At 44.1% G+C, this 25,330-nt stretch overlaps 1 non-coding gene across 10 annotated transcripts; it reads left to right on the top strand.

The window, feature by feature from the left end:
* Nucleotides 1-18,985: 18,985 nt before the first annotated feature.
* Nucleotides 18,986-24,843, top strand: LOC109749677 (uncharacterized). 10 transcript variants are annotated; one of them, XR_012204326.1, is made up of 11 exons: nucleotides 18,986-19,143; nucleotides 19,229-19,378; nucleotides 20,032-20,088; nucleotides 20,166-20,277; nucleotides 21,127-21,285; nucleotides 22,213-22,256; nucleotides 22,356-22,614; nucleotides 23,167-23,239; nucleotides 23,397-23,986; nucleotides 24,257-24,328; nucleotides 24,579-24,843. It is a non-coding gene; the product is annotated as an uncharacterized protein (transcript). The 10 variants fall into 10 exon arrangements; XR_012204327.1 differs by having other exon boundaries at nucleotides 20,003-20,088; XR_012204323.1 differs by having other exon boundaries at nucleotides 19,990-20,088.
* The last annotated feature ends 487 nt before the right edge of the window (nucleotides 24,844-25,330 follow it).

Below are 25,330 nucleotides of genomic sequence, written 5' to 3'. Positions count from 1 at the left end.
TGCCTCCTCCTCCTCACCTCATTTGCACCATAAATTCATCCAAATTAAGTGGTTAAATTACCTTTTTTGATAGGTAAGTAAGGGGGAAGCTATCTTTATGTTGTTCTCCCTCCAACAACATGCACATGCACTTTTTATGGCCTAGCTAGATCTATGTATGTTTGTGGTGTTGCATATATGTTTGTGTTTGCAGGTACCGGTATTTGAAATGCGATAGTTGCCAATATTTTGCCGGAATGTTGATTCATTTCCGTTTCGGCGAGAATTTTGGCACTATGCATTCTTTTTGGTCCTACTTTAGGGAAAGTCATGCCAAATTTTTTCTTGGTTCTAAAATATCGTTTTGCTCTACCCCGCAGGCGACCATGGTCCGCACGATGACCGAAGGCATCGTGAATAGGTTTTTGAGCTCTGCGAAGACCGAGATGCTTGAAAAGAACGAGACGGAGATAAGATGTCCGTGTCGAAGATGCAAGCTGAAGAGCCTTATTGCGGACCCAGATTCCGGGTAGGTACGGGACCACCTGCTCTTGCGTGGTTTCATGGATGGCTATCGGTGGCAAGGTGATGAAGATGACTATGAAGTCGTCCATGGGGGCCGGGCAAGAAATGAGGAAGGGCAGCAAGACAACCACCGCGGCTCGGGCGGGCGAGAAGACGAAGAATCTCCAGGACATGATCACGACGGTGATGCTGTACACAGTCATCATGTAGAAGATGCCGGACATGATGATGAGGAAGATGCCGGAGCAGACGAAGGGCATGATCATGAAGATGAAGATGCCAGCGGAGCAGACGACGATGGACCATCGATGGGCTGGGTGCAGGACCCTCATATTCAAGAGCTGCTTCTCAAGCAGACGGATAGCGCAAGAGCTGCCGCCCGAGAGAAAGCCAAGCTGGATCAACTGGAGATAGACGCGGTTACTCCATTGTATGAAGGATGCAGGCCCGAGGATACCCGCCTGAAAGTAGCGCTCATGGCTCTGGAGATGAAGGTAAAACACAAAATGACCGACGCATGCTTCGACGAGAACATGTCATTCTAGCACGAACGTCTTCCCAAGGGGAACAAGTGCCCGACCAGTTTCGAGGAGGCAAAGAAAATCGTGTGTCCTCTGGATTTACTGCACGTGAAATACCATGTGTGCATGAACAATTGCATCATTTATCGGAACAATTGCGTCACTCGATACAAGAAGAGGAAGAAAGCTCCTCGAAAAGTGGTGTGGTACTTTTCGATCACTCCTCGTCTGCAGCGGTATTTCGCGGACCCTAAGGTAGCAAAGCTCCTGCGTTGGCACGCGGATAGGGAGGAGAAGAAGTGAGAAGATGACGCAAATGATCCGGAGATAAATAAAAAAGACAAGATGCTGAGTCACCCTAAGGATGGGAGCCAGTGGCAAGCGTTGAACTTCGAACACCCAGAATTTGGGAAGGATCCAAGGAACATCATGCTGGGCGCGAGCACCGATGGAGTCAATCTGTTTGGCAGCCAGAGAAGCACACATAGCACCTGGCATGTGTTTGTGTGGATGTACAACCTTCCCCCCTGGTTGTGCATGAAGAGGAAGTACATTCACATGAGTATGCTAATTGAAGGGCCCAAACAACCAGGGAACGACATCAATTTGTATCTGGGGCTGCTGAAAGAGGAGCTAGATACGCTGTGGAAAATGCCAGCCAATACGTGGGACGCCGCAGAGAAAGAATATTTCCCTATGAGAGCCGCACTGCTCACGACGGTGCACGACTATCTCGGTTACGGATATCTCGCGGGGCAGGTGGTCCACGGATTTTCTGGATGCGTCAGGTGCATGGATGACACAACGTATCGCCAGCTAGATAGAGATCCCGGTTCTTCGAAAACCGTGTTCATGGGACATCGAAGGTGGCTTCGCGACGATGACCCGTGGAGGAAACGCAAGGATCTGTTCGATGGTGAAACCGAACCCCGAAGACGCCCGCGTACGAGGAGCGGCAAGGAAATAGACGAGCTGTTGAAAAATTGGAAAGATTGCCCACTGCCGGGAAAGAAGCAAAAGGCGCCAGAGCCGGGAAAGAAGCGAAAGGCGCCAGAGCCGCTGCTGAAGGTATGGAAAACGAGGTCTGTTTTCTAGGACTTGTCGTACTGGAAGATCCACCGTGTGCCTCACATCCTTGATGTCATGCATATCACAAAGAACGTGTGCGAGAGTCTGCTTGGTACCCTGCTCAACATGCTAGAGAGGACCAAAGATGGGCCGAAAGCAAGGGCAGACTTGAAATCAACGAGCATCAGGGAGGAGCTTCACGCTAATGATGATGATGATGAGGCGAAGCAGGACATGGAAAGTCGTCGCAAAGGCAAAAAGGCCAAGAAGACCAGAAATGACTTCCCTCCCGCGTGCTTCACTCTAAGTCAGGAGGAGATCGATCAGTTTTTCACCTGCCTCGTAGGAGTAAAACTTCCTTACGGTTACGCGGGGAAGATAAGCAGATACCTAGACTCAGCGAAGCAGAAGTTCAGCGGGATGAAGTCTCACGACTGTCACGTGCTGATGACGCAGATACTTCCAGTTGCAATCCGTGGGATCATGGACGCGCACGTCCGTGAAACGCTATTTGGCCTATGCAACTTTTTCGACGTCATCTCTCGGAAGTCAGTTGGCGTGAGGCAACTCAGAAGGCTACAAGAAGAGATCGTGGTGATACTATGCGAGCTTGAGATGTACTTCCCGCCCGCATTCTTCGACGTTATGGTGCATCTGCTGGTCCATATCATGGAGGATATCATCCAACTCGGGCCGACGTTCCTACACAGCATGATGCCGTTCGAAAGGATGAATGGTGTCATCAAAGGATACGTTCGCAACATGTCACGTCCAGAGGGAAGCATAGCCAGGGGCTTTCTGACCGAAGAGTGCATCTCCTACTACACGAATTATCTAGGCATCGAGAACCCCGTTGGTCTGCCCGTCAACAGGCACCTCGGCAGGCTCGCTGGATGGGGTCACCGTGAGGGTCGCCGCGAAATGCATGTCGACTTCGAGGGTCGACTCGCCGACTTTGAAAGAGCAAACCTAGTCGCGCTACAACACATAAACGTGGTCGATCCTTGGGTGGTAGAGCACAAAACCTTTATTGAGAAGACGTACAATGACCGAGGCCAACAGAGGACGGACGGAGATATAATCAAAGAGCACAACTCATGTTTCACGCGTTGGTTCAAGCAGAAGCTTCTGTCGTACCCTTTACATGAGGATTCTTCCGCGGAAGAATAACTCATATTCGCCTTGTCACAGGGCGCCGAGCACAACCTGATGACGTATGAGGCGTACGATATCAATGGCTACACATTCTACACCGAGGACAAGGACATGAAGAGCGATGGTTATCAGAACTCCGGGGTAACGATGGAATCCTACACCGGTAACGACAAGGACAGATACTATGGAAGGATCGAGGAGATCCGGGAGCTGAGCTACGCTGGAGAGAAGGTCCCGATGTTCCGTGTCAGATGGGCCAAGAGCGTCATAAAAGAAGACCGGTATTTCACCACCATGGTTATACCCGAAGCCAAATCCAAGACCGCGGGCGCGAACGTCACCACGAAAAATGAGGCATGGGTACTGGCTTCCCAAGTGGACCAATACTTCTTCATTACCGACCCGTCAAAGCCCAGTCGTGTTGTCGTGAGGAGATGCAAAAGGAAGATCATCGGAATGGATGGAGTCGCCAATGAGCAAGACTTCGACAAGTACGGCGACCCGAAGATGGAACATGACGACGACGATGAAGTACCGGCATACACCACAAGAAGAAGCATGACCACCCTACCTAAAGGACGTCCGTTCAAGAGAAGAACTCCATTTATGAAAAATAAGGGCAAGAAGATTGTGAACAGATAGCTAGCTAAGATCGATTGTATTTAAATTGTAGCCTTCATTTCTCGATTGTATTTCATGGGCACTTTTTGAACTCATGAATATTTTTAAATTTCATGGACACTCGATCTCGATCCCCCTCCATCTCGATCGCTATCCCGCCTCGCCAGATCCGGTCCCCCTCGCCGCCGAGCACCCCCCACACCCTCTCCCCCGCTCCACCGGCCGCCGCCGCCGACCCCCGCACCCTCCCCCGCTCCACCGCCGCCGACGACCCACCGCACCCTCCCCCGCTCCACCGCCGCCGACGACCCCCCGCACCCTCCCCGGCCCGCTCCACCATCACAAATGAATGCAACTAAAATTGCAAAAAAACAAATTTGATTATATTTTCAAATAACAAATTTGATGATATTTTTAAATAATAAATTTGATGATATTTTTTCATATTCATAAATATTTTCAAATAACAAATTTGATGATATTTTTTAAAAAATTATTACTATTTTATAAAAAATTATTACTGTTTTTATAAAAAATTATTACTGTTTCATATTCATATTCATTTTCTAAAAAATTATTAGATGCAACAAAAAATAATAATAATAAAATTACTTATGGCGCACCTTTGGCTGGTGCGCCATTGCTATATAAAAAAGATTACTAATGGCGCACCTCTGGCTGGTGCGCCATTGCTATATATATAAAAAGATTACTAATGGCACACCGATCGCGGGTGTGCCATTGCTATCTAAAAAAACATTCTAATGGCGCACCGCCGCGGGGTGCGCCATTAGTAAGCTTCCCCCCTAGCAAATTCCTCCCTCTCCCTCGCCAGATGCCCTTCGTCCCTCTCCCTCGCCAGATCCACCCGCGCGCTGCCCCGACCCACACGACGCCGCCGCCCCGACCCCCGCCGGACTCCACCCCCGCCGCCCCCGCGCCCCCCACCACTGCAGCTCCCCCGCGCCGCCGCCCCCGCGCTCCCGCGCCCCGAGCCGGAGGAGGAGGACGAGGAGGAGGAGACGACGACCACCTCTACCTCAGCTCAGCCAGGCCACGCGCCGCAGGCCGCTCCCCCCAATCCAGGCCGCCGCCCGGACTCAAGTCTGCAGCCTCTCCTCCTCAAGAAGAAGAAGAGGTACGAATCCATCTTCCCCTTCTCTTCTTCCCTTTCTAATTTTCTTCTTCGTCTCCCGCATCTCATGCGTGCATGTGTGCAGTTTGTCAGGAACAAGATCGCCAACGTCGAGGGGCTCCGGGAACTGACGACTGCACCATCTGCTTCGACCCCCTCCGGCCTCCAGTGTTCCAGGTCTCACCCCTCCACCCAAATTCACTTCTCTTTGTTTATCAAAATCCCTGCTCATTTTCCCCTGGATGAATCATATGCTGATGGCACCACTGTTAGCCCCATCTGATCCACCATTGCGTTGGGAGCCTGCAAAAGAAACACACAGATTCAGATAGACACCAACCTTCTGAACTGAAACTGAAGAAAGCAGTGGCATCCTTTCCACAAGCTGCATTCTCTTCTTTGATACACACTTGGGTACTGTGATAAGTGTCAACACACAACAAACACGAAAAAGGAAGAAAATGAAAACAGTTACTCTAACGCTCCTACTTCTACCCCACCTTGAAATCACATTTTGCTTTGTCAGAATACTTGAGTCGCCACAAAGACGAAAGTTTTAACCTTTACTGTGAAACTGAACTATCTGAAGAAACTACTGGAGGGTAATGAGCAATCTGAACACCTTACACCACCCATTTTCTCTTACAGACTTGTAGCAAAACACCTCCCTAACTACAAAAATGCCAACAACAAAAACTGAGGTAGGAGATTATACTCTGAGTGTTACCACCTGAACATCATTTCCAAGAAACAAATTAATTAATCAAGTTTTGCATGGCTCCCCACCATTGTTTCCCTCTAACTTTCTGAACTGAAATTGAAGGCCTGTGTTTTTAGCATGAGCATCATTTTCACATAAAATTTCCTTCTTGAATGTGCATGTTGTACTAGTATGCATCTGAATGTGCACCATATCACTATGCGTGCCTAACATGTGATTTTCCCTTCAAATGCTCTATCATAGTGACATGTATGGTGAGGGTCACGGGACTGACTGTATGGTTCTGCTGGTGTGGTAATTGATTTACTTGTTTGGTTTGGTAGCTGGAGCACTGTATCAGTGGTGCTGAACTGCTCTTGTTATCTGACTGGTTGGTGCGTTATGAGCCACCGTGTTGTGTATGGCCAGCCTGAGAATTGGTTAAGTAGTAAGTTGTTTAGGCTTGGCCATTTCCACTCATTGTAGATAGATAGAGTTACACTTTTGTTACATTGCGTTATCTTTCTGTAGAGTAGTAATGCTCCACTTCCACATATTTTTAGTTAGTTATCTTCCAGTAGTATTTCAAATTGAAGCCCTGAGCAGCAACACCTCTTGTGTTGTTCACTATCACATAGTTGCAAAACTCCAGTTGCTTTGGTGCAGTTCTTCTGGCCACTGGCAGTTTTTATGCTGCATGACACTCCTAGTTCATGGGGTGGATGGTTCATGGCTCATAGCTCAGAAAATGGATATATGGATATTTAATTTGCAGTCTCTTATCTACCCTGCCAGTTAATAAACAAGTACTCTGTTTTCAGATAGCTTGGCAGTTAATCAACAAGTACTCTGTTTTCAGATAGCTTGATCATTGCAATTTGTTGCTGTCAGCACGAGTTTATGTTGTTATAAGTTTATGATCGTACAACTGCAATTTCATTTATGTTGTTATAAGTTTGTTGCTGTCAGCATGAGTTAACTTGCTGTCATTTATCGAAATTCAGAATGTGCTGGACTATATGTTCATTGGTACTACTTATGATGCTGCTACTGTACTACTTGGGAATTTTGTCAACTTGTGATCCTGCTGCTGTACCCCGAGAGGCCGTTGAGTTTGCTGGAATGTCGATTAACTTCCGTTTCGGCAAATTCGGGTACTCCATATGTCCTATTTTCAGCAAAGGTCATGCTGAAATTTTCCATGAATTTTAGCATGACTTTGCTAAAAATAGGACATATGGGGTACTTGTGACTAATGCATGGGCCGGGGTCTTAGTACTTAATTAAGTAGGATCAACTGCCCCTTTATTCTTGCTGCATTAAACCATAGGTGGCAATAGAGCCAAGTGATTAGGCCCAACTTAGAATTCTCCTTCCCAGCTTAGCTTTTAGGGTGCCTCGGTGTCGATGAGAACCTAAATGATGTACGCTTAGGCTTTTAGGGTGCCTCGGCGTCGACAAACCCTAAATGATAAAAGCTTAGCTTTTAGGATGCCTCGGTGTCGACAAACCCTAAATGATGAGACCATGATCTTCTTCCTTGACAATAACCAACTTTTTAACCAAACTTTTTTCCTATTTAGAGCGAAACATGGCCCACAACGATGAGGCCGGCGGTTCGGGCGGCAAGCAATTCTGGGAGCTGTCCCAGGAGCTGGAGGAAGAACCTCACCGCTATGAGGACGACGCCGCGGAAGACACCGATCCTGACTACACAACCCCTAGTGGCGTCGGGGATGACACCACTGATGGTGCCGCCAAGGATGCCACCACTGATGATGGCGGCGCACGCACAGATGGCAACCAACCGAAGAGGCAACGGAAGGACCGGCGCCCGAGCGTGCTCGGCACCATCAAGGAGGAATTTACTGAAGTGAACTCCTACGGGCATCCAACGGCGCCCAAACAAGTAGTCAAGGGGTACTCGGTTCAGCTCGGGTGCATTCTCCGGAGCACCGTCTCGATCAACACCGAGAACCTAAGGCATAAGGACAGAGGGAATTTGCGCAGCCTCCTCTTCACGAAGGTGCACGAACGATACAAGTTCCCCGCTGAGTTTGCAAACACACACCTCTCAGGGAATAAAGTGAACAGTGCCGCCCTCACGAGGATGAGCACGGCCCTGTCTACATGGAGAAGCACGGTGAAGGCAATGATTGAAAAAGGTGATAGTTATGAGAAGATCAAGGCGAAATATCCTTTGATGAGCGAAGATGACTACAAGGAGTTCAAGATCAAGTGCGAGAGCAGCGCAACCTCCGAATCAAGTCAGTGGGGGCAAGAAATGCGGCAGTTGAACTTAGGGGTCCACCAACTCGGTCCCGGCGGTTACAGAGTGGCGGAGCCTATATGGGACAAGGAGGATGCGGAGCGTGCCGAGCAAGGCCTACCGCCCCGCTTCGAGAAATTCCGTGACAAGCAGACCAGGAACTTTGTCAGGGCCCGGTACAAGGAGGACCCGGTAACAAAGGAGCTTACCACGGATCCGAAGACCAGGGCGCTTGAGCTTATTCTGGTAAGGAATACACCCCCGCGTAATTAGCTCCATATGGTTGCATTCTAATTAATGAAGCCAAATTTCTAAATGGTTCACATTCCTTCCGCAGGAGGCTGAAAGCAGTAGCGCGGGGTCGTCTCAGAGCTCCCCTTTTGACACCCCTTTAAATAGGGCATTGAACGTAATTAAAAACAAGGATAAGCTCAGTAAGCCGTCGTCAGCTGGTCGTGTGGTCGGCAAAGGCTTGTCCACAAAATGGTTGTCATACTATACCGCTGGTGGGCGAAAGGAGAAAAAGACCAGCTCGGAGAGCCAGTCGCGCAAGGTTCAAGAACTCAAGGCACAAGTGGCGCGGATTCCGGAGATTGTCCAAGAGCAAGTGCAACAACAACTGGGAACGACGCTCACCGCCATTGTGCCTACCTTGATTCAGGGGCTGACGACGTGGATTGCGGGCGGCCAACAGGGGCCTCCCCCGATTCCCAGCTTCACGGCCAGCAACTCGCACAACGCGCAGACGGCGCCATTGGTGTCTTCGGCGCCGGCACGGGCATTGGAGCTTAATGCACCCAGGTGTACGCCGGCCGGCACCTCGCCAGCAAGCGGACCCTCCGTCGGTTGCACGCCCGCCGTTGGTGGTGCCTCGACATTAGCCGAGCTCGACGGCATCATGGTAACTAAGCCTCTTGGCCGATGACTTCATCTCCTTGCCTTTGACTGGGCATCCCTGACGCCCTACATGTTTTCGCAGGGCGCCGCCGACGTTCCTTGCACTCTCCTACACTTCGTGGGTGGCGAGTTGGTCGATGTCGCCAAGGGCAGAATCGTTCAACCGGGCAACCGCGTGTTCCACGGTAATCCGATGCCACCCACCTTGTATAGGGTTGAACTGGTTCGGGTGCTGCCAGGCTGCGACGAGTTGTTACCTCCGATTCGACCCGCTGGGGCCGACGAAGATGATGTGATGACCCTCAGCGCCTGCGTAAACTGAAAAGGGGTTCCGTCGACATGCAAGTTGATCAGTCAGTGGTGATTGAGTGGTCGATCGTCATTAGTTAATGGAGAAAACTAGCAAACTAGGAGAGGCTGCCCCACCCAACCGTTCTAGCAGCGGGCTGGAAATGGATCTTTTCTGGACATCCACTACCACCATATTGCTTCATGATGATACCATTTATAACATAGACAGTCCGTGTAAAACACAATTCAAAAAAGCATGCGGAAAGCGTTAAGAGTCAGTGGGCGGATTACAACCCAACCTCTTTGCCACTTCAGCTAATATTTTTTGCTCGATCGTTGGTGTAAATGAAACATGGTCTTGTCATGAGTAAAGCACCGATGACCTTATCGCCATTTCACCAACCGGTATCGCACATATGGTTCGTGAGTCGCAATAGGAGTACCAAAGAAATGCAAATGATTCGTGCCCTGACCCTACCTAGTCCTAAAGAGATTCATGGCGAACTACTTGTCTTCGTGCTCCTTTTCTTGGGGCTCTCTGTCTTGCTCTCGCCGGCGACGACATGCCACCCAAGCAACCTCGTGATGGGAACCTTCGCTGGGAATATCTCACTGTCGCTGACGTCCCCCACGCCACCGGCGACGAGTCCTGCGGCCACTGGGACGGTGCTAACCACACGATGGTGCTCCGCCTCGCAGTGCCCGGGCGCGGCCTCCCGCTGTCCCGCGGCTGGACAGCCATGATGTGCTCTCAGGTAGCAGCTCCCTCGTCGGGATAAGTATGCTAGCCGCCATAAAAATTGTAGTATATTTTAGGGTCTTCAATGTAAAATGGCATAACTACGTGGCGTTCAATGGAGAGGGTCGTTCGCTCTGGATAGAAGGACCCGGTCGTATAGGATTTATTTCTGTAAGCAACCATTGGGCAAGTTGCATGCAAGTGCATTTGATCATTAACGTCCACGACTGTGAATTGAGATATGCGACCTTGATCGAGAAAGCAACGTGCCACTAGTGCAGAACCGGCCTTTATCACCAGTTCGTAAGGGCCTTTAGTGCCGGTTTTGCAACCGGCACTATGGAGTGGAGACTAAAGGCCCCCCTTTAGTACCGGTTTGGCACGAACCGGCGCTAACGTGCCACCACGTGGTACGAGCCAGGCCTGGGTGCGTGTAGGACATTAGTACCGGTTGGTAACACCAACCGGTACTAAATGTTTGGGTGTGTTTTGGTTTTAATTTTTATTTTTTCTTTAGTTTTGTGTTTTGAATTTAATTTACTGATTGTTTTACATTATAATGAGTTGTTAAATCATTAGGTGAAAGTACCGCAGATTAGTTTCGACTGGATGCATGTGGATCCTAGCTAAGTGATCAAGTATATGCCATATCCATATTACCTAGATCACTAAGTGATCAAGTATATGCCATATCCATATTACTTAGATCACTAAGTGATCAAGTAATATGGATATGGCATATACTTGATCACTTAGCTAGGATCCATCCAGTTGAAACTAACATGCGGTTTCTTTCATAAATGATATAATAACTCATCATCATCATCATCATCATATTATAAGCGTTCATAACACCACAAAAGCAAATCACTCTTTGAGATTAAGTTCAGGACGAAGAACACGGACACGCATGAGAGGACAACAAGTACTAAGAGCATGATAACTAGCTAAATCACTCCGGCTGCTCTCTCTCAGGTAAAATAGCATAGAACATGTATAGCTCTCCTGATTCATCGTATTGGAGCATGCAGATAAACCTGTCTCCTAATCATGGGTTGCGCTTCTGATTGCTGCCCCTAGTACTTCTCTGCGATCGTTAACAATTTTGCTCCAATCTTTCACTATTAAGCATTCATCGCTTTCAGAAATCCTGAATGCACTCATGTGCACTGTAGGATATCTTGGCCGTACGCTAACAATTGGCATGCGACCTTTAGTCTCGATCCACTAAGGCACAACTGTCATTGGGAGTCCCTGTTGAACAACATCGTATAGTAATTAATATACTTAGCAATGAAAGTTTAGCTTAAAAAATAATGTATGCAAAAGATGCACTGAGGACTAATAGTAAAATCTTACCATCTTTCCTAAATACATGTGACCCTAGTTCAATACGATCACTATTGGTCGCACGTTTTGAGTACTAAGATTTTCAAATTCAGGAAAATGATTTCTCTTAACAGCATCAAGATCCTCAAGCCATGAAACACAATGACTTATCTCCTCGCAGTTTAGTTCAGCTCCGGGACAGTAGTAGGTCCTGTCTACCAAGCGCCGGACATGTTTGCTTGAATGGAAATAAGCTGTCAATACAAATTAGTTGTGAACTATTTTTGAATAAACAATATCAAAGACATAAATATGGTTGAGAAACTCACATAATGGTAGAACTGGAGGCGTCTGCACATCGACCCAGATGTCTCTATTACCTTCAATATCATTTTCCAGACGAATATCAAAGGTGATAACCATATCAGGCTCAAATGCATAAGCCTTGCATAGTGCTTGCCAAGTTTTGCATTCAAAATAGGTGTACGTGTCTGCATTGTATAATTTGACGTTGAAAGTATAACCCTGCTCGGTCTTCAGGTAAACTCTCTTTACCTCCATAGTTTCCATAGCACTGAAACCTATCTTATCCAAGACAAAAACTCTTGCATGGCAGGGGATGCGCTAGTAGAATAGTGAAAATTTAGAATTATAAGTTGAAGCAAATGAAGCATATATAAGTCATGCTTAATTACGAAAAAAGGCTTGTCGTTGTGACTTACTGTATCCACTTCGAAGGTCTCATCCAGCTTGATGCTGAAGCGCCTATCATCAACAAGGAAATTTCTGCCGCACAGGCCGCGCTGGTCTTCACAGAATTCGTCACTTAATGAAATCTTTTTCGTCGTCAGACGACATTTCCTATGTTCATATAGGTGAAACATTAAACACTTACTAGTTCTATTAATTCAACTAATTCAACTACTTCTATTAGTTCAACTAGTTATATTAATTCAACTAAGCATTTAATAAAAATAAACGTGTTCTATTAATTTTCTTACTAAAATAAAGTAGCTAGTTCCATATAGTAATATTTTAATTAGATCATCAAATCTCAGATATCTAAATTTTCTTACTAAAAATAAACTAGTTCTATTAATTCAACTAATTCAACTAAGAATTTACTAAAAATAAACTAGTTCTATTAATTTTCTTACTAAAATATATAAAGTAGCTATATATATAGTAATATTTTAATTAGATCATCAAATCTCATATACCTAAATTTTCTTACTAAAAATAAACTAGTTCTACTAGTTCAACTAGTTCAACTAAGCATTTACTAAAAATAAACTAGTTATATTAATTCAACTAGTTTAAATAATCTCATATACCTAAATTTTCTTACTAAACATAAACTTGTTCTATTAATTTTCATACTAAAAATAAACTAGTTATATTAATTCAACTAGTTCAAATCTAATATATATACCTAATTAATATCTAGCTAATTCATCTAAAATTGACATTAATATTTAATATATTTTCCATATAATTCATCTAACATTAACATTCTAACATTCTTATCTACGTAATTTATCTAACATTAATCTAAACAACAGAAAACAGAAAATAAGTAAAAACAATATGTGTGTGTGTGTACGAGCGGGGGGCGGCGGCATACGGGCGGCGGCGCGAGATGGCGATGCGACGGGGACGGCGCGACGACGAGCGCCAGGCCGGGGGCGACGGCGCGATCGAGACGGCGACGTGGTACGGGGCGGCAGCGACGGGCGACGCCGGTGAGGGCGACGACGGGCGGTGAGGGCGACGGCGGTGACGGCGACGACGGGCGGCGGGGGCAACAGCGCGCGGCGGGGGCGACGAGGGCGGCGGCGATGTCGCGCGAAGTAGTTGGAGAAGAAGTGGTGGTCGATGAAACTGAATTTTTCGTAAGTGCCATATATATAGGAGGGGCCTTTAGTACCGGTTGGAGCCACCAACCGGTACTAAAGGCCAATTTTCGCCAGGCCAAGGGGCGGGAAACTGCCCCTTTAGTACCGGTTCGTGGCTCCAACCGGTACTAAAGGCCCCCCTTTAGTACCGGTTGGAGCCACGACCCGGTACTAAAGGTGTGCGCTGGCGCAGGAGCGGTGCGGGCAAGTTTAGTCCCACCTCGCTAGCCGAGGGGCGCCCACACCAGTTTAAAAGCCCCGGCGCGGCTGTTGTCTCGAACTCCTCTCTATAGCAGGCTTCTGGGCCTAACTCTGGCGCGCTGCCCGTTGAGCCTGCTGGCCCTTCTGGGCCTGTATTTGCAAACCATAGGGTTGGCAGGCCAAGCGGGCAGCGCCCCAACAATTTTTTATATAATTTTCTTCTATTTATTTTCGAGTAATTTTTTTTGCTGTATTTAGTTTCTTTGTGAATATAAAAAAATATATTTTTTATTTTCTGCATTATTTATTTTCTGCTATTCATTTTGTAATGATTTTCAATTTCACCGTCATTTAGCTCTCTAAACAAATCGGTAAATGACTGAAAAACAACAAATGATGTCAGAACGTGTTGGAAATTGATGACGTCGCTTTGAATGATGCATCCTGAACACAAAAATAGGCTGGAGTTCAAATAAGTTTAAAAAATATTGAAGTGCCCGTGTAACAGATGAGTTCTCGTCCGAAACCCTGATACTCCGAAAGAGATTGTCCAGTTTGTACACGAGGTGCGTCCAGTTTTCGCCGTGACCCTCTCTACTCTTTTGCACATGCTATGTGGGTGAAATGATGATATCATGCCAAGTTCCAACATTTTCAGAGTTCATTTTGTAGTGATTTTCAATTTCACCGTCATTTAGCTCTCTAAACAAATCAGTAAATAACTGAAAAACAGCAAATGATGTCAGAACATGTTGGAAATTGATGACATCGCTTTGAATGATGCATACTGAACCCAAAAATAGGCTGGAGTTCAAATAAGTTTAAAAAACATTGAAGTGCCCATGTAACACATGAGTTCTCGTCCGAAACGCTGATACTCCGAAAGAGATTGTGCAGTTTGTACACGAGGTGCGTTCAGTTTTCGCCGTGACCCTCTCTACTCTTTTGCACATGCTATGCGGGCGAAATGATGATACCATGCCAAGTTCCAACATTTTCAGAGTTCTTTTTGTAGTGATTTTAAATTTCACCGTCATTTAGCTCCCTAAACAAATCGGTAAATGACTGAAAAACAGCAAATGATGTCAGAACGTGTTGGAAATTGATGACGTCGCTTTGAATGATGCATACTGAACGCAAAAATAGGCTGGAGTTCAAATAAGTTTAAAAAACATTGAAATGCCCATGTAACAGATGAGTTCTCGTCCTAAACCCTGATACTCCGAAAGAGATTGTCCAGTTTGTACACGAGCTGCGTCCAGTTTTCGCCGTGACCCTCTCTACTCTTTTGCACATGCTATGCGGGCGAAATGATGATACCTTGCCAAGTTCCAACATTTTTAGAGTTCATTTTGTAGTGATTTTCAATTTCACCGTCATTTAGCTCTCTAAACAAATCGGTAAATGACTGAAAAACAACAAATGATGTCAGAACGTGTTGGAAATTGATGACGTCGCTTTGAATGATGCATATTGAACGCAAAAATAGGCTGGAGTTCAAATAAGTTTAAAAAACATTTAAGTGCCCGTGTAACAGATGAGTTCTCGTCTGAAATCCTGATACTCCGAAAGAGATTGTCCAGTTTGTACACGAGGTGCGTCCAGTTTTCGCCGTAACCCTCTCTACTCTTTTGCACATGCTATGCGGGCGAAATGATGATACCATGCCAAGTTCTAACATTTTCATAGTTCATTTTGTAGTGATTTTCAATTTCACAGTCATTTAGCTCTCTAAACAAATCGGTAAATGACTGAAAACAACAAATGATGTCAGAACGTGTTGGAAATTGATGACGTCGCTTTGAATGATGCATACTGAATGCAAAAATAGGCTGGAGTTCAAATAAGTTTAAAAAACATTGAAGTGCCCGTGTAACAGATGAGTTCTCGTCCGAAACCCTGATACTGCGAAATAGATTGTCCAGTTTGTACACGAGGTGCATCCAGTTTTCGCCGTGACCCTCTCTACTCTTTTGCACATACTATGCGGGCGAAATGATGATACCATGCCAAGTTGTAACATTTTCAGATTTCATTTTGTAGTGATTTTTAATTTCACCGTCATGTAGCTCTCTAAACAAATCGGTAAATGACTGAAAAACAGCAAATGATGTCAGAACGTGTTGGAAATTGATGACGTCGCTTTGAATGATGCATACTGAATGCAAAAATAGGCTGGAGTTCAAATAAGTTTAAAAAACATTGAAGTGTCCGTGTAACAGATGAGTTCTCATCCGGAACCCTGATACTCCGAAAGAGATTGTGCAGTTTGTACACGAGGTGCGTCCAGTTTTCGCCGTGACCCTCTCTACTCTTTTGCACATGCTATGCGGGCGAAATGATGATACCATGCCAAGTTCCAACATTTTCAGAGTTCATTTTGTAGTGGTTTTCAATTTCACCGTCATTTAGCTCTCTAAACAAATCGGTAAATGACTGAAAAACAGCAAATTTTGTCAGAACATGTTGGAAATTGATGACGTTGCTTTGAATGATGCATACTGAATGCAAAAATACGCTGGAGTTCAAATAAGTTTAAAAAACATTGAAGTGCCCGTGTAACAGACGAGTTCGCGTCCGAAACCCTGATACTGCGAAAGAGATTGTCCAGTTTGTACACGAGGTGCGTCCAGTTTTCGCCGTGACCCTCTCTACTCTTTTGCACATGCTATGCGGGCGAAACGATGATACCATGCCAAGTTCCAACATTTTCAGAGTTCATTTTGTAGTGATTTTCAATTTCACCGTCATTTAGCTCTCTAAACAAATCGGTAAATGACTGAAAAACAACAAATGATGTCAGAACGTGTTGGAAATTGATGACGTCGCTTTGAATGATGCATACTGAATGCAAAAATAGGCTGGAGTTCAAATAAGTTTAAAAAACATTGAAGTGCCCGTGTAACAGATGAGTTCTCGTCCGAAATCCTGATACTGCGAAAGAGATTGTCCAGTTTGTACACGAGGTGCGTCCAGTTTTCGCCGTGACCCTCTCTACTCTTTTGCACATGCTATGCGGGCGAAATGATGATACCATGCCAAGTTCCAACATTTTCAGAGTTCATTTTGTAGTGATTTTCAATTTCACCGTCATTTAGGTCTCTAAACAAATCGGTAAATGACTGAAAAACAACAAATGATGTCCGAACGTGTTGGAAATTGATGACGTCGCTTTGAATGATGCATATTGAATGCAAAAATTGGCTGGAGTTCAAATAACTGAAAAACAGCAAATGATGTCAGAACGTGTTGGAAATTGATGACGTCACTTTGAATGGTGTGTACGGAACACAAAAAAATCTGGAATTGTAATAAGTTTAAAAAAATGAAGTGCCCATGTAACAGATGAGTTCTCGTCAGAAACCCTGATAATTCGAAAGAGATTGTCCAGTTTGTACACGAAGTGTGTCCAGTTTTTGCCGTAACACAAGAAGTCCGGAGTTATAATAAGTTATTAAAGATAAAAAAGAGGCACAATGCTCGTTAATTAGCTTCAAGCCTTTCGGAATAGTGCAAACTGCACTGCACATAGCTCCGTGCAGTCTACACTATTCCTCAAGGCTTAAAGCTAAGCAACGTGTAGATGAGCATTGCGCCTCTCCTTCATCGTCTCTGCACTCAGGGCTTATAAACCGCTTCTAGTGCCTCTCTCTTCGCGAGGTGGGACTAAAAAACAGCTTACTAAGAAACTATAGTACCGGTTCATGGCACGAACCGGTACTAAAGGTGCCCGTGGGGCCCCAGCCTGACCACAGCCTGACGCAGCATCATTAGTACCGGTTCGTGAAACGAACCGGTACAAAAGGTTGCTCACGAACAGGTACTAATGATCTCCGCCCGCCTAGCCGTTGGAACCGGCACTAATGGACACATTAGTGCCGATCCAAAATCAAACCGGCACTAATGTGCTTCACATTTGACCATTTTTCTACTAGTGTACATATAAGAACGTACTGAACTTGCAGTCAACTTCCCATTTGGCGCTTTCCACTTTGAGGATAAATACGATGCATATGCAGCCATAGCCATGCATGGTTTCCATTTGTTTTCAATGGATGCTCAATCACTATGATACTGCTCCACTTACAAAGGCGATCGTGGCCGAGCAGAAAACGAGCCCCACCACTCTCATATTTAGGTCGAGCCTCATCCTATGGTTGTACCTCCTTCCTGATCATGTAGACTAAGAGTTTACTACCGGAAATTCGCAGGGGCACACAGCTGCCAAGCCCTGCCCGACCATTCGATTGCCTCGGGATTGGCGAAGTAGTTGGATCCTGCATGAGTGCATAATAAGTTTTAAGTTTTAATCGTTAAAACTTATAATTTTTTATCTGATACTTGTGATTTTCACTCTCGCTTTTCTCAAGTTTCATAGATAAAATTGAAAGCATATTTTTGTGGGTCTTAGGCAAAAAAATCGAGATTTTATCGGTCGTGCGTACTATGTTTCAAGAGCTGGAACTTAACATTTATTTTTAAAATTTGTCAAACATATTCAAAATGGATCTTATTTGCAAGCCCTCAACACAAGAAACACGAATATGAAAATGGAACTTAATTTAAACTTTTTATTCAAAAGATATGAAAGTTTGAAAATGAAAAGCCAAAAGAAAAATCACACACGAGGGACTCAGTGCCCCGCGCCTCCGTGCTGCAAATCCTCTCCCGTTTACTACCTACCATATGGTAACAGGCTGAAAAGTACAAGTTTCACTAGGCTATAGTACATGAAATTAAGACAGAATTTTGAAACAGGTATAATGTCATTGCATATTTGTACATGGCTAAAATAATTCATGTATTTGCAAATGACAATCTTGAAAGAAAATAGGAGACTTGTATTCCTTCATTTTGGCTTGTATTGTCCTATCGAAGTCATGTGAAATACTCACATTTTAATTAGGGTATAAAATAGTTTGAGTAGGCAAAGACTCTTCAACTAGGAAGAAAAGTCCTCCCTTGAGTATCTTGCATGTCATTGTCATGTTAGGTTCTCTTTGGTTTGGAGGAATTTTAACATGTTTTTGGTTGATTCTAATTACTCCATGTGAACCAAGGTCTTTTACAGTACCTCAAAATTGTTGTGAGCCACCCATCCATCCTAATCTAGCTAATAGTCAATCTTATATGGTACTCTCACATAAAATTTAAGGAGTACCACCTCCAAATAGGGGAGAGTACCTTCATTATAGTGGTAAAATTGTAATCAAATGTGATTAAACAAAATAAAAATATACTAAAATAATTAATTATCAACCAGGATTGGACTTTCTCGTACGTGTGACTGCAATGCCGAGTCCCAAGATCAGAGATGATGATGGCGATCGTAACAGGCAAGGGCATGGGAATAGGCAAAATCTAAAACAATAAGGCCTTGTACAATGGGAGGTGCTTAGAAAAATAAACCGGGTGTTTCTTAAGCACCGGTGTTTCCTTAAGCATCTCGCATTGTACAAGACGCTTTCTCGCGACTGCCACGTATTCAGTTAGATCCAGAGATATTTGCGGATGCCCAATCGCGTCGTGGGAGCAGGACTTTGTGCGCTGCACGGCCAGTCAGATCGAGCTCGCGTATTCCACGTCGGCACTGGACCCACGCGAGGAATTCTCCCCCAGATACACCCTCCCCTGGCGCTCGCACGCAACCTCCTCGTCTACCTCGCCCTCGCCTCTGCCCTCCCCTCCCCCCGCGCCGCCACATCCCACCTCGCCACAGAAGTCCGCCCGGGCGAGGAAGAGGCCCAAACAGCTCCCACTCTGAAGCTCAAGGAGGTTGCAATCACCACCGGTGAACAGGATAAGACATCCATGATATGTAGCCACTTCTCCTCTCTCTCTCCTAGCCAAGCTCGGGCCTCCGCCGTCCCCTCCTCCTTGACTGCCTGTCCCCTCCTCTGAAGAAGGAGCACGGGGCCCGCTGCTACGCCGCCGTCGCCATCGTCCTGCCTGATCTGAGGTGCGAGTGGGAGGAGAAGGGGACGCGCCCTCGTCCTCAGCCCGCCATCGACGTTGTCCCGCCGGACCTGATCTGGTTTTGTTCTCCCTGTAAGGTATGAGGTTACTCCTTCCCCTGCCTCTTCTTGTGCCATGGCCAAATTAATTTGGTTAATCTAGGCTTGGGTTTGATGGATTCTGGAGATTTATGCTGATAGCTTCGTTTCAAGAATCAGATGGATTCCCCTGTCAGGCCGCCATGCTTGTGGAAGTTCCCATATTTTTTTTTCTTGAGCAATGTCCGTGGATGCATGTTGCGGCAGTAGGATCTTTTATTCTTATTTGGGGAATGCCTGTTAGGATTAAGAGCTTAGCACACAAACCTGATCCAGGGTTACTGTTTCATAATCATCTGCGTCTTCAGAAAGTACCACTTGGTGTACTTTGGAAACGAATACTAGAATCTGTATATGTTCCCTAGGAACTCCATGTATATGTTCCACTAAAAGGCTAATTGAAATTTGCATTGTACTATACTCAGAAATCTGCACTATTGCTTTTGAAATGCTATTTTTTCAATCAAAATGCTGGCTTTGCTGTAAAATTCCCTTGAAGTTTTTCAGATTGTAGTTGCACTACAGCAGAATACTTGTACTATTGTCGGTTGCTCCATGCTAATATTTAACAGGAAAAGCACTACTCATTTGTAAAATCTAACTGATGCTAGTATTTGGATTAAGACCAAAGTTGAATGCTTCGACATATTTAGGATGTAGCCACGCACAAACGTCGTGACAATGATGGGCTGCTGCAAGTATGCTCAGAGGTGCGGTGATTTCTCTGATTCGTTGGTCGTTTTATGCTAAGATCTTGCCCCTGTCCCTGAACTCATTGATTTTGTAGGGTTCTCGCGGATCGTGCTGGTCATTACGTGGCCTTGGAGTGGGCCAACTGCCTGACGACGAGCAAGAGGGAGATGTTCTTCGAGCAGCGGTTGCTCGGCTGCGACCATGAGGTGAGGCTCCTTTTCTTTATTTTCTCTTCTTTCTTGTGATTGCTGTCATACCATGTCAAAGGCCAGTATATTCAGAGAGCAGCTTGATTCACACTATGTTTTCAGTTTTCAAGAGAACTAGCCTACTTTTGTATAAATTTTTGAATTGTACTTTCACCAGGAAGGAGTCTTGTGTTTATTTTTTTGTCAAACATTCCATCAGATTTATTTGACTGCATTTTGATTAACATGCATCCTCCTTTTCTGAAACCATTCTCTATAATGAAACAATAATTTAATGCAACTGAATTTACATGTCTACTGAAAACATGTTCCAGTTTCTATTCATCTGTAGCACATCTAATCTATTTGGTTATTTGATTTTTTACTGCTATATGCACATGAATCAAGAAAATAATTGTAGACTCATTCCATCAAGTGTCTAATGAACTTTCAGTTTTGTTCCTGGTTTATGTTGGCTTCTTGCTGCTTAATATGCCTATGATGCAATAGTAATACCTACTATAAAAAAGAAAATGGAAGGGGTGCCTCCTACCTGGCACCGCCCAACTTGCTCTCTTTGTTCAGTATTGTGTCGAGTCCCCAAGGGAACATGGTGCTGTATAAACAATAGTGGAAAGCACAGGGCTCTTGTGAATTAGGATTTGTTGGTTTCAGTCGTTTCAAGTTTTACTCGTGAAAACCTTGAGATTAGTTTGTCTGTTGAGAACAATATATGGTCAATATAAACTCTGGAGATACATCTAAAAAAAGCATGGAGATCATATTTTGTTTTTGCTATGTCACCAGCACCAGACGATCAAGTTTTTCTTTTTGTTGCTGAAAGGAATTATTTTTGTTTTTTCTAAGGACGTGTCCAATGTGGTGCTACTTGCCTAGCGTGATTTTTGTTGGCATTGCTGAGAAGAGTTTGATGCCGCTCGACATTTTTGCCTCAAAAATAAAAAAGTCTGACGCCTACCAATTCTCCTGCCGAGGCTCCTATCAACGGCGGATCGACAATTTGAGGTAACTGAATGAAATGCAAATAAGTAGCTGACTTTGGGATAATTGATTGCATCCATGATCCACATGTCACATGCCCTTATACTTTCCCACAGTTGTAAGTCAATAGCTCAAATTATGAGTTAATATCGCCATGCTCGTTCTCAAGCTGTGACTATTGCACGAAAAACTTCAGTAGATGCTTGTTCTTCTTTGAATCTAGGCACGTGTTATTCGCATCACTGTTTATTTCATACATTTGCAACCATGTTTTCATTTCAAAAAAAGAAGGAAGAAACAACATAGAAGAGAAAAGTGGGTACATGGTATTTCTTACTCCCATTTTAATCAGGGGAAGATTCACTTATACCCTACTAATGCCAAATAAATTCCTTGAACAAATTTATATTGGTCAACCATTCATCATCGAGTTCATACCCAAACCCAGTTACCAAAAGAAACTGTCAATTGCTTTGCCACGTTTTGTAAGAGAAAATGTATGTGTTGATTACTACTAAATGTCTGAATTTTTGGTTAGTTGTTGAACCTGGCAATGTGTGTGCATTACTTGACACTGTACACTTGATGTTTCATGTTGTTCCAGTAGAACCCCATCTAGGTAAGCTTGTTTGTAGTATTGGACAAAAAAATAGACATTTTGACTTTGATAAATTAGGTTAGGTTTGTCTCAAGAGTGTTGTGGTTATGTTTAATTTACTCTTGTGAGTGAAATTTTCTCCATGTCCCCAGCTCTGTACATTGTTCCTATGAGTTGTTCCTGTTGTTTAATAAAACTTATAATGATGCACTATAATTCAGTTCGGTTTGTTAGTCTCTTCGATGTGTCCTTGCAGTGAGGCGTCGTCTCTCAAGCTGTGTTATTAGAGGCAATATTTCATAATATTGACTGATATTTTGAGTGATGATATCTTTGTATTTTTTTATTTATAGGAAGAGATTTGAAAGTTTGTCAGGGCGGAGAAGATGGTTCTCAAGTATGCTACTCTCTTTAATTCTGTGTGGGAATGTTAAAGATTTATAAAACTGCTTGCTACAATCTTACTTGTACCTGCAATTGTGTTTATACAAGACAGAGCTCTGCCGTTTCAGTGGTGCCAAGATATACCTGAGAAGGGTATCGGATTCATCGTTCAGAATCTCAAGTAACTTTTGTACACATATCATTAGTGTGAATGGAATGAAATAAGTAGAAGTTTGCTAAAATTGTGCTGCACATTCTTTGTGCGTACCCAAAATCAAGTCTTCCTTTTCTCCAACTCAAAGGGCAAGTGCTGTTTCCGCAACCACTTACATGGACGGCCATGTACAGGAAGCAGCAGAAGAACGTACATGGTAACAAGCCAATTCCTGTAAATGATGTACTCCATATACTTCAACATATGTTCAATAATCTTAATAGTATCTCCTATAGAGTGATCGATTAGGCAGTGTAAGTACAATGATCTGGTAGGTAATTGCGCTGCTTAAATATTTCCTTTGATTAATAGTTTGATTTACTAATAGCTACTGGCAGACAAACAAAGTGACATCTAATTAGTCTCAGGGATTGAATGATTTAGTTACCACACTGTTAGTTAGTCGGCTCGCTGTGCACAACATGAATGATATATACTGCTTAATCGTGTGTAATTTTCTTTCCTTTTGCTCTGTTGTAAGTGGATGTATTGTTTGGGCAGATATCATCTCTGTTTAGATGTGTTTTAACCAATACTCCGTGTACTCATTTGCTTTGTTTTTTTAAGCAAATACAAATTGTATGGGCATATGAAGTTCTGGCTTATAATTTTCCGTGGTGTGGTTGTTAGATATTGTGCATAAGTACAATACTTCTCCTAACAACCTGAATGTCATGTATGTTACTTATTTATTGTTATGTTATTTTAGGAAGGCTGTTTTACATCAGATTCAGATGCTTTTCTTTTTGGGGCAAGGACAGTTTACAGAGATGTCTTCATAGGTACAGCTGATCGGCTGAAAACTGTTGGTTTATGATGTTTTACTATAATTATAAAGAAATTTTAGATGTCTGCCATTTACTATTGTTGTTGTTGCAAAGTGGTCCTGTTTTTGTAGCTTAAATTCTTGTGATTTGCTCATGTTCGCTCTCAAATTAGGGGACGGTGGTTATGTCATTTGCTACGAAATGGAGGACATAGAGAAGAAGCTTCATTTTGACAGGAAATCACTGCTATGTTGCAATGATCTATCCTTCTCGAGTTGATCTTATGGGATTTCTTGCAACCCATAATTTGATTCTTTCATCTAACGCCATATCCTGCTGGAGTGGTCCACGGCGCCGTCACCGTCTTCCTAGCTGCGGCGTCCAGGAGCTCGTCGACGTCCTTGTTTGACGTGTCTGCCTTCAAGGCCGTGCGGCTCCGCCTCGACGCCAAAGCGCGGGTCGAGCACCGCCGTGCCGAGGGCCTTGTGCACAAACCCCGCCACGTCCGTTTGCGGTGCCGACGTGCGATGCGGACAAGCGGTGGTGTGTCCTGGTCGTGCTGGGTTGGCTGAGCAATGCCACGCGGATCCGGCTCAATGAGGTTATCAGCGACGTGCTGCGGGAGCGGGAGAGCAGGATCTGGTCCGGGCAGTCCCTGGCACGCTGCTGCTGCTCGTGCAGCAGAACGGCGACCGCAGCGGCGTGTCCGGAGAGAGCTGCGTGGGCCAAGAGTTCTCCGTCCACTTCCATGGCCCCAATGAGGCAATGACAGTACACCCTCATCCAATCTCATCTGCTTAATCATTTTGCTTCTTTTAATTAATTATCAGTTTAGGCTAGGATAGATTATAAATTAATAAGTATCATTTGCTTATGGTACCTAACTAACTTTGTGAAACAATTAGTATTTATTTGTTCTGTATCAGTTTGTGCTCTCTCTCTCTCTCTATATATATATATATATATATCCCAGAAATGGCCTACTTTTCTTGTTTAATCAATATAATAACGGTTTTTCCTCTTTACATGCAGGGCTCTTGAATGTTTTCCTCATTTGTTTGGACAAATCAATATAATAACGATTTTTTTCCACACCTTAATTGGGTATGTATTAAGAGTCTAAGATTTAAAATGCTATTGATTTTTTATGTCGGTTGCTGAGTTCAATTTGAATATGTCTTATGATTGCACTATGAAACTCGGGTTCTGAACTTTCTTTGGAAATAAATGAATCTTCCTTTTTTGGAACATCATATTTTCTTTCGGTATTGAAACTCAGTGGATAATTAGTCTTCCTTTTCCTGAGAGAGAACACATGACATGATCAGATGTTACAAATTGTTTTGTTTTATAGGTAATCCAAGAGTTACATCGGATCTTACATGTGATGTTTGCTTGTTGTCAAGGATGATACCTGCTTACTCACACGTTGTCTTCTAATTGTGGATTGAAGTCCTCAATCTTTTTCATGTCAGTAGCCTGCCATTGGTGGTCAATCTTAATTAGAAGTTTGAACTGAAATATCTTGTTTTAGTTCACGATTTTGTATGGGAAATGAGCTTTTTATATGGTCAAGAAAAACAAATATTTTGCCAAGTAGACTTATATAGCGCAGTTAACTTGAGTTAAAGTCCAAATCCTGCATCTTTGCCTATGATGGTTGTCGCTTTCCTTTTGACATGAGCAGGTAAGATCATGTTGGAAATATGCTCTAGAGGCAATGATAAAATGGTTATTATTATATTTTCTTGTTCATGATAATTGTCTATTGTTTATGCTATAATTGTGTTATCTGGAAATCGTAATATATGTGTGAACACATAGACCATAAAATGTCTCTAGTGAGCCTCTAGTTAACTAGCTTGTTGATCAATAGATGGTTACGGTTTCTTGACCATGGATATTGGATGTCATTGATAACGGGTCACATCATTAGGAGAATGATGTGATGGACAAGACCTAATCCTAAGCATAGCACTAGATCGTGTAGTTCGTTTGCTGAAGCTTTTCTAATGTCAAGTATCATTTCCTTAGACCATGAGATCGTGCAACTCCCGGATACCGTAGGAATGCTTTGAGTGTACCAAACGTCACAACGTAACTGGA

This window comes from Aegilops tauschii, chromosome 3, assembly GCF_002575655.3.
Source record: "Aegilops tauschii subsp. strangulata cultivar AL8/78 chromosome 3, Aet v6.0, whole genome shotgun sequence".
NCBI classification, from domain to species: Eukaryota; Viridiplantae; Streptophyta; class Magnoliopsida; order Poales; family Poaceae; genus Aegilops; species Aegilops tauschii.
This window is presented reverse-complemented; position numbering and strand designations above follow the sequence as displayed.